Source organism: Camelina sativa, chromosome 13 (genome assembly GCF_030686135.1).
Source record: "Camelina sativa cultivar CO46 ecotype springtype chromosome 13, ASM3068613v1".
In the NCBI taxonomy this organism is placed as follows: Eukaryota; Viridiplantae; Streptophyta; class Magnoliopsida; order Brassicales; family Brassicaceae; genus Camelina; species Camelina sativa.
Genome location: NC_141892.1, coordinates 23,288,036 through 23,299,012, shown reverse-complemented (window position 1 = coordinate 23,299,012; position 10,977 = coordinate 23,288,036). Strand labels below are relative to the sequence as shown.

The 10,977-nt window shown below is 35.8% G+C and overlaps 2 pseudogenes; both read left to right on the top strand.

The window, feature by feature from the left end:
* Positions 1–5,770: 5,770 nt before the first annotated feature.
* On the top strand, positions 5,771–6,475 carry LOC104737264 (lipid transfer protein EARLI 1 pseudogene; annotated as a pseudogene).
* Positions 6,476–9,807: 3,332 nt separating this feature from the next.
* LOC104737263 (lipid transfer protein EARLI 1 pseudogene) lies at positions 9,808–10,513 on the top strand (annotated as a pseudogene).
* The last annotated feature ends 464 nt before the right edge of the window (positions 10,514–10,977 follow it).

Sequence of the window (10,977 nt, the reverse complement as noted above, 5' to 3'; positions counted from 1 at the left end):
GGGAGTGAATAAATAAGTTCACCCTTAGGGGTGAACCTAAGTATTTTCCTAGGATTTAAGCGTCAACAAGACATAACAACATACACTTTAAAACATATCTCAATCTAGACATCAACACAAAAACATATCAAAATATATTACTTAGTAAAGACTCAAAATCCAGATAAAAGTTTATATTTTGACAAGAAACGATCCAAAAGCTAAAGAACAGATGCAAAAGTAAAAAAAAAAAATACAATTCAAAAGCAAAAGTTTACATCTTTGACACATAAAATATCAGGACATTAACAGACTTGATCAGATTTCACAATTTATTTTATTTTATTTAGAATATATCTCAAGTTGATTGTTATAGAGATTTGGGACAAGGAGACCTTGAATTTTTACAAATACTTCAGGGAGCCATCAGTTTCCGACCAGATCAATCAACTCGACAAGTGATGCTCTGAACTCCGAAGCTTGATGCAATGTACTCACAACCTTTTCCTTGATTCCCTCCTCCGCAACTTGCCAATAACCCCACCAAGAAGCCTCCTCCTTCCTCTTTTCTCCGTCGTGTTCTTCCTCTGGTTCGCTTTTCTCCCCTCTCTCTCTCTCACTTAATTTCTTTCTATAATCATTTAGTTTCTACTTGGGTTCCTTATATTTTTTAGATCTCCCTTGTAAACCTAGAGAATCGCCTGCATTTTACTCGTTCTTCCTAAGTATCTCAGATTTTCGTTACCCCAATAATTTTTCCGATCTAGATTCGCCTTTCCTCCAGGGTCTGTGAAATGTTTTCGTTGGAGATGAATATTAAGTGAAAGATGAACATATTTTAACATGGCGACCTTAGTTCTCGAGATCGATTTGCTTCTCACTTCTCCTCATGGTTACATGACACCTTTTCATAAGAAGGTCATCACGATCCGAATCAATTCCACCATAGATAGAAAACTAATATATATATATCATCTTGCGTCATTGTCATTGTTCTCAATGGATAACTTTAAGCCCACTTATTTTCAAAATTAACAATTTCAATATTTTAAGATCAAGTTTAAGATTACGGAGGTTAAATATGGGCCGTCTTGTACGGCCCTTAGGGCACAAGCTTGGAAACTGGAGGTTCCCTCGAAGGTTCAGCATTTCTTCTGGCAGATTGCCTCGGGTTCCCTCCCAGTGATGGAACGACTTGCTCATCGGGATGTTCGGTGTGATACCCTATGTAAACGCTGTGGGTCGGAGGTGGAGACTATCAACCACGCACTATTTGAGTGTTCTCATTCCCGTCGGATTTGGGATTTTTCGTCTGTAGACCTAACTTCTGGGGACTTTCCCTCTAGTTCCATATACACGAATCTAGATTATCTTTTTTGGCGGGTGTCATCCCTAGTGGATATTCCGAATTTACGTTTTCGTTTACCATGGATTGTTTGGTCAATTTGGAAAGATAGGAACAAAAAAGTTTTTCAGGGATGTGAGGCAGAACCAATCGAGGTTATTAATCAAGCGGACAATAACAGATTGTTATGGAAAGAGGCTAAGACTTTCTACTCGGCCGCCCTAGACCTCCCGCCTGCGGAGTCTCGGGACTCTTCACCCCGGTGCTAGGTTGATGGTTCTTGGAAAGAGTCAGATCCTATGGTCGGTTTGGGTTGGTGGTTCTGTAATAGTGAGGATTCCACGCAACTAATGGGAGCACAGAGTCAACGTCGCTGTCCTTCCCCTCTACATTCAGAGCTTCAGGCTTTGATTTGGGCGATGGATTCCTTACTGACGGCGGGGGTTGATTGTTAGAGCTTCGAGACGGATTGTGCAGAATTAGTGGTGATGGTGCAGTCTCCTGATGAATGGCCCGCTTTCTCCAATCTTTTGGACGACTTCAATGTAATCCGGCTATCCTTCCCAACCTTCCAGCTGTCTAGGATTCCCCGAACGTTAGACGACCCAGTATGTACTTCGAGATCTTTATTTTCTGAGACTTCTTTTGTAAACTCTTACCCTCCGGTTTGGGCAACCAATCTTTGAATTATTTTCTAGTTTAATGTTTGGTTGAAAAAAAAAAAAAAGATCAAGTTTAAGAGAAAAAGTGATATGAAAAAAAAAAGACTTATTATAGATTAAGACATGTTGAATTGTATTAAATAATTTTATTAGCTAACGATTTTACTGAGATATCAAATTAAGAAAATCTAAAATACTGAATTGTCAGATGAGAAGAGCAACATATTCAAGTTTTATTATATTGATTAATTTGATACGAAACTCCTTCACATCGATCCCACTAAAATATGTATTAAATTAAAAAAATCAACATTCATTTACCACACAACTTCTTTTATCGGGTCTGAATCGATCTGAACTATGTAAGAAATATAATTAGCTATTTTGATGGATAATTAAAACTCTTTCTTACGAGGGACTGAAGTACATAGTGGGTCGTCTGACCCAATTTGAAGATTGGAGTATTTTGTTTTCTATTGGGAGTCAAACATAAATGATCATTGAATTGAAGAAACCAAAACAAAAATGTCATACAGTATTTAATAAATTTAGATGCACGTATCCCATTATTCTAAGAAATAGCTTATAATAAGATTACTTATTTTAAAAACTTTAAGCCCACTTATTTAAAAACTAAACCCAACAAAATAAAATCAAGTTTAGTAGACAAAGTGACATCGACAAAAAAACTTATTATTATAATTATAGGTTGAGAGATGTTGAGTTGTATTATTTGAAATGTTTTTATTGACTAACAATTTTAAGGAGATGTCAAGCCAACAAAAACCTGAAATACTGAATTGTCAGAGAAGGAGAACAAAGTATCGTAGTTTTATTGTATTGATATCACATAATGCTTATGTCAATATCACATAATACTTATAGCTTAAATTGTCTGAATCGAACTCACTGCCCGAGTGTTTCTAACAGCATTTAATTAAAGAACATAATAACATAGTAGCATAATAAATAATATAAATCACAAAATATAATGAACAACCCGGTAAAAGAATCTGTAATTTAAAATATATGTTATATATACTGCAAATAATTTAAAGTGTCATTTACATACTGGTTGCCGAATAAACTAACTGTCAACTGATTTTAAAATGTTAACTATGATATTTCACCGTAAATTGTTGAAAGCTTTAAAATGTTAATAGAACAATTATGCATACAAGTTTTTATAATCCAAACGAGAAGGATAAAGCCAATAAAATTGTGAAAGCCAGACTTTTTCTAATAATTTACAAAAAAAATTGCCAGCTAAAGCTCACGATCCCGCACTCACCTTAACAAGCTGATTCTAACAACAAATATATATAGGAGATACTCTCCTCGTGTCTCAAACACTCCAGAAACATCCTACAACAAGTCACACAAACAAAAGAAAACTGAACAGATTTATCAGAAAAGAAAAGTCTCAAAGACGAAACCCTAAAATAAAAATCAACCGTCAACTAACAAATCCCTCCAGTGAAAAGGTAGCCCAAGACAACAAAAAGCTTCCCACAAAATCTTGTGCCAATCAGAAACCATAGACCTTGATATCAACTACAATCCCCAATGGTCCCAACTCGCATCAGAGAAAATGTGTCTCACGAAACTTTGACAACAATTTGATATATCGAAACTGTTTCCTCACAAACCCTAACGATTTTGTTCCTTCTCCTTCTTTCTAAAATAAAGCTGTGTTGATCTCTTTCTCTTCTCTTTCACACCAAATCGACCAAGGCTCTCTCTCTCTCTTTCTCTGAGACTCCAGTGTCGACAATCCACAAAAAGGAGATGGAAGCTTCACTTTTAGAAAGACTACTAGGGCTGTTGTTTAATTAGATTAAACCAGAATTTATTTCAACCAAAATTAATTAAAATCCATTCTTTTGGGTTAATCAACACAACCCAAAATATAATCCCTGAACATGGATGTTACAGTTTTGCATTTGGTGCCATTCTTTGATCATGACATCAAATATCAAACCTCCTTCGATCCTTTTGTGCTAATGTGGCTTATATTCTTTTTACTTGTTTTCCTTTCATGTTTTAGAGTACGTTCCTCGACCATGGGTTGGAACTTATCGACCTTGTTCGAAAATTTTTCGTTTCGAGTTCGCACTTTACAAAGTACTTCGATATTCTTCGACTAAGGACATTAATATGTTCATGCGTCTAACACCATCGTCAGATATGTCGTTCTAATGGCTATCAGTACTATCACATTAGTACCATCGTTAGCTTTTCTGTATTTTTTATGGTCCTTTCTCTTATTTTATTTTTGGCTCGATGGTTCCTCTTCTTTGTAATTCTAAAGACTTTCTACCGGAAAAAAACATCTGGAACATCGATCATCTATTATGTTGGTTCCATGGCTCTCTTGTCCGACATTGGCCACCGAATCGTTTTTTTGACATATCTATGCTTCTTCAAAAATCTTTTGGCTGTTCTCTTTATTTTTTCTTCTCGTTATTTTTTTTTCCAACCAAACATTAAGTAAAAAGAGAATCCAAAGTTGGTAACCCAAGTTGGAGGAAAAGAGTTTACAAAAGAGGATGCAGAAAGTAAAGATCTAGACGACCGAGCAAGACAATCCGCCTTCAAATTCTAGGAGCGTGAAATCTTGGACAGTGTGAAAAGAGGGAAGACAGACTAGAGACGGAGAAAATTGTCCAGGAGATTAGCAAAAGCAGGCCATTTATCAGGAACGTGAACCATCGCGACTAAATCTGCATTGTCCATCTCAAAATTCTGACAGGAAACACCGTTTGCAAGGATACACTCCATGGCCCAAATCAGGGCTTCCAGCTCTGCATGAAGTGGAGAGTGGGGAGGGGCTTCGTCAGAGACACCTACAACCGAGCAATAAAGTCTGTGCATTATTATTACCACCACCAACCAATACCTGAATTGGGCTTAGATGCTTTCCAAGAGCCCTCGGTTTGACAAAAAAGTCCACAATCCGGCCTCCTCGAGGGAAACACCGTAACCATGTTTTATTTCGTGTTTTTATTTTTCTCATTCTTCTCATTCTTTCTGACTTCCTTTTAGATTTTTTTTTTCAAAATTTTTATTTGGGTTTTTATTTTCTAGTGCAGGTCACTACAAACATAGTAGCATTATCAAAAATAATTTTACTATATTAATGACAAAATAGAATATCTGTTATACTGCAAATAATTTAAAGTGTCATTTATATACTGGTTGCAAAATAAATTAATTAACTGTCAACAGATTTTTAAATGTTAACCATGTGTTAACTATGATATTTCACCGTAAATTGTTAAAAGCTTTAAGCTGTTAATGATATAGAACAATTATGCATACAAGTTTTCATAATCCAAACGAGAAGGATAAAGCCAATAAAACTGTGAAAGCCAGACTTTTTCTGGTCAGAAAGTTCCAAATTACTAATTTTCAAACAAAATCGCCAGCTAAATCACATATATGACTACACATGGGACTTATGAGTAATTATTGAACATATATGCATCGATTCTTATTTAAAGCTTTTTTTGGTAACAATGTTCAATTTTGATTACAAATTGTGCAAAATCCATAAAATATTTATACGCCAATTCATTTGATGCGAAATTATACAACCACCACCCACGTACCCCCATGATTGAAATGAAATATATCTCTTTACCACATAAGAAAACAAAGATCCATTGACTACTGTTACTTAAATGTACATTGCTTTGATAATTCCTCAAAATTAAATAGTAATGACAGCTTTAATTAACAGACCAGCCCCTTACAATCCTAATATAAATAGATGATCAATCTCTTCATTTATCTTCACCACTCTCTTTAGCAACACTTCTTTCTTTAAAACTTCTTATCTAAAATAGACATATATACTTCGAGAGATGGCTTCAAAAATCTCAGCCTCACTTGTCATTTTTCTCACCTTTAACATCCTCTTCTTCACGTTGACCACCGCGTGTGGTGGTGGTTGCAGTCCAGTCCCTAAACCCAAACCTAAGCCAAAGCCTACTCCCAGCCATTCCTCCACTGGAAGCTGCCCAAGGGACACTCTCAAGCTCGGTGTTTGCGCCAATGTCCTCAAGGATCTTCTCAAAATCGAGTTAGGCACACCACCAGTCAAGCCTTGCTGCTCACTCCTCAACGGTTTGGTTGATCTTGAGGCTGCAGCTTGTCTCTGCACCGCCCTAAAGGCTAATGTTTTAGGCATTAATCTTAATGTTCCTATCTCTCTTAGCCTTCTTCTCAATGTTTGTGGCAAGAAGGTCCCTTCTGGCTTTGTATGTGCTTAATTGATTATCTATCCAATATCCACCCTTTGATTGGTTATAATGTTTTTATCTTTTTCCGATGTTTTTTTATCTCTGATTAAGATTCTTTGAATTCTCCTATTTTCAGTTGTTAATTGAATAAATGTTGATTCTACTTGTTTTGATGTATCCATAGCAAATCAATTTGTTCATTCATATTATTGCAATTAATAATCAGCCTATTGTTTCCGCTTTTATCCTTAAATATTCATGCGATCCAAAGAGCATGCTGACCTAATATATCTATCTAAATACATCAATTAGATTAATGTAACCCTAGAATTTTAATTTTATGAGAATTAACAATATAATATAGTGACATATTGTTAAATTTCCATCCAATACGTCTGATGGGTAGGATAATCCAACACATCTACTTTCACAAACCACCGGCGATAGTACTTCCCGATACCAGCGTGACCCCCACTTTCCAACAACTTGTCAATAGCCAACTGCACTTCCCACATAGAAGCTAAAAACACTACATGACTAACAACACACAAAACAACTTACCGTAGAATCTCATTGAAAGCTCGAAGAGGATGATACTAGGACTCCATACCACATGCAAATTGACTAAACACTCATAATCAATTCCATCACACAACATCATGCGTCAAACAACAGGAAAATAATTCAACCAATGAAATTCCTAAACCGCTCTAAACCATCCTTAACCTGCCCTAGAACCGTAAAGGCTCTGTTACCAAACTGAAACAATCCGACCCATTTTTAAAAATAATAATAATATAATTAAATATCTCATAATATTTAATTACAACCCAAACAATAAACCAACAACAAATCAACATGCACAGCGGAAGCCAAACTAAACAAACTCCAATTTAATATAAATACAATACCAATCATAACCAATATAAATTAGCAACCAAGAGTACTTCTAATATGGTTCCAACAACAAAATAACATAAACATAACACAACAACCGAGACTCTAGATCATCCTCCCCCCATCGCCACGATTCCATGCTACACAAGCATTACCTTCACCAAAAACACAATGAGATGCGTGAGTATTACCAAAAATACCCAATGAGGCGATCCTCCCATCTATGAGCTATACACACAAGCAAATAAAGAGTACAACCACAAATAAAACATAACATACTAGTCATTGAACAGATCACCCAATAAAACATTCACCACACCTACACATCATCACACACAACAAGTCATACAACCCAATCACTTAGATAAGCTCATGGTCCCGCACTCACCTTAACAAGCTGATTCTAACAACAAATGTATAGAGGAGATACTCTCCTCGTGTCTCAAACACTCCAGAAACATCCTACAACAAGTCACACAAACAAAAGCAAACTGAACAGATTTATCAGAAAAGAAAAGTCTCAAAGACGAAACCCTAAAATAAAAATCAACCGTCAACTAACAAATCCCTCCGGTGAAAAGGTAGCCCAAGACAACAAAAAGCTTCCCACAAAATCTTGTGCTAATCTGAAACCATAGACCTTGGTATCAACTACAATCCCCAATGGTCCCAACTCGCATCAGAGAAAATGTGTCTCACGAAACTTTGACAACAATTTGATATGTCGAAATTGCTTCCTCACAAACCCTAACGATTTTGCTCCTTCTCCTTCTCCCTAAAATAAAGCTTTGTTGATCTCTTTCTCGTCTCTTTCACACCAAATCGACCAAGGCTCTCTCTCTCTCTCTTTCTCTGAGACTCTAGTGTCGACAATCAACAAAAAGGAGAGGGAAGCTTCACTTTTAGAAAGACTACTAGGGTTGTTGTTTAATTAGACTAAACCAGAATTTATTTCAACCAAAATTAATTAAAATCCATTCTTTTGGGTTAATCAACACAACCCAAAATATAATCCCTGAACATGGATGTTAAAGTTGTGCATTTGGTGCCATTCTTTGATCATGACATCAAATATCAATCGTCCTTCGATCCTTTTGTGCTAATGTGGTTTATATTCTTTTTACTTGTTTTCCTTTCATGTTTTAGAGTACGTTCCTCGACCATGGGTTGGAACTTATCGACCTTGTTCGAAAATTTTTCGTTTCGAGTTTGCACTTTACAAAGTACTTCGATATTCTTCGACTAAGGACATTAATATGTTCATGCGTCTAACGCCATCGTCAGATATGTCGTTCTAATGGCTATCACTACTATCACATTAGTACCATCGTTGGCTTTTCTGTATTTTTTATGGTCCTTTCTCTTATTTTATTTTTGGCTCGATGGTTCCTCTTCTTTGTAATTCTAAAGACTTTCTACCGGAAAAAAACATCTGGAACATCGATCATCTATTCTGTTGGTTCCATGGCTCTCTTGTCCGACATTGGCCACCGAATCGTTTTTTTGACATATCTATGCTTCTTCAAAAATCTTTTGGCTGTTCTCTTTATTTTTTCTTCTCATTATTTTTTTTTCCAACCAAACATCAGGAACGTGAACCATCGCGACTAAATCTGCATTGTCCATCTCAAAATTCTGACAGGAAACACCGTTTGCAAGGATACATTCCATGGCCCAAATCAGGGCTTCCAGCTCTGCCTGAAGTGGAGAGTGGAGAGGGGCTTCGTCAGAGACACCTACAACCGAGCAATAAAGTCTGTGCATTATTATTACCACCACCAACCAATACCTGAATTGGGCTTAGATGCTTTCCAAGAGCCCTCGGTTTGACAAAAAAAAGTCCACAATCCGGCCTCCTCGAGGGAAACACCGTAACCATGTTTTATTTCGTGTTTTTATTTTTCTCATTCTTCTCATTCTTTCTGACTTCCTTTTAGATTTTTTTTTTCAAAATTTTTATTTGGGTTTTTATTTTTTAGTGCAGGTCACTACAAACATAGTAGCATTATCAAAAATAATTTTACTATATTAATGACAAAATAGAATATCTGTTATACTGCAAATAATTTAAAGTGTCATTTATATACTGGTTGCAAAATAAATTAATTAACTGTCAACAGATTTTTAAATGTTAACCATGTGTTAACTATGATATTTCACCGTAAATTGTTAAAAGCTTTAAGCTGTTAATGATATAGAACAATTATGCATACAAGTTTTCATAATCCAAACGAGAAGGATAAAGCCAATAAAACTGTGAAAGCCAGACTTTTTCTGGTCAGAAAGTTCCAAATTACTAATTTTCAAACAAAATCGCCAGCTAAATCACATATATGACTACACATGGGACTTATGAGTAATTATTGAACATATATGCATCGATTCTTATTTAAAGCTTTTTTTGGTAACAATGTTCAATTTTGATTACAAATTGTGCAAAATCCATAAAATATTTATACGCCAATTCATTTGATGCGAAATTATACAACCACCACCCACGTACCCCCATGATTGAAATGAAATATATCTCTTTACCACATAAGAAAACAAAGATCCATTGACTACTGTTACTTAAATGTACATTGCTTTGATAATTCCTCAAAATTAAATAGTAATGACAGCTTTAATTAACAGACCAGCCCCTTACAATCCTAATATAAATAGATGATCAATCTCTTCATTTATCTTCACCACTCTCTTTAGCAACACTTCTTTCTTTAAAACTTCTTATCTAAAATAGACATATATACTTCGAGAGATGGCTTCAAAAATCTCAGCCTCACTTGTCATTTTTCTCACCTTTAACATCCTCTTCTTCACGTTGACCACCGCGTGTGGTGGTGGTTGCAGTCCAGTCCCTAAACCCAAACCTAAGCCAAAGCCTACTCCCAGCCATTCCTCCACTGGAAGCTGCCCAAGGGACACTCTCAAGCTCGGTGTTTGCGCCAATGTCCTCAAGGATCTTCTCAAAATCGAGTTAGGCACACCACCAGTCAAGCCTTGCTGCTCACTCCTCAACGGTTTGGTTGATCTTGAGGCCGCAGCTTGTCTCTGCACCGCCCTAAAGGCTAATGTTTTAGGCATTAATCTTAATGTTCCTATCTCTCTTAGCCTTCTTCTCAATGTTTGTGGCAAGAAGGTCCCTTCTGGCTTTGTATGTGCTTAATTGATTCTCTATCCAGTATCCACCCTTTGATTGGTTATAATGTTTGTATCTTTTTTCCGATGTTTTTTTTTTTATCTCTGATTAAGATTCTTTGAGTTCTCCTATTTTCAGTTGTTAATTTAATAAATGTTGATTCTACTTGTTTTGATGTATCCATAGCAAATCAATTTGTTCATTGATATTATTAAAGTTAATAATCAGCCTATTGTTTCTTCTTTTATCCTTAAAGATTCATGTGATCCAAAGAGCACGATACTATATTATATGCTGACCAATTAAATTTTATGAGAATAAACAATATAATATAGCGACATCTAGTTAAATTTTCATCCATGTACGTCTGATGGGTTGGATTATTCAGCGGAATAGCCACGAAAATGCTCTAATTTCTACGTGATTAACTCGTGGCTAAGTAGCCATGAAACTATCACTTAATAGCCACATTTTTCTGTTTTACTTTAGTAGCTAATTCGTGACCAGCTTATGTTAGTCACGATTTTCTGTGGCAAAAGCGTGACTATGCGTTTGCAAACTAATAGTTTTAAGATGATGGTCTTTGGCTCTATCATCTTATTCTCTTATATTAGAATCATAAATTTTTTAACTTAGAAACCAATTATTAATAAATCTATCCATGTTCCTTAAATAATAATATACTAGATGAGGACCCGCCCTATGTGCGGG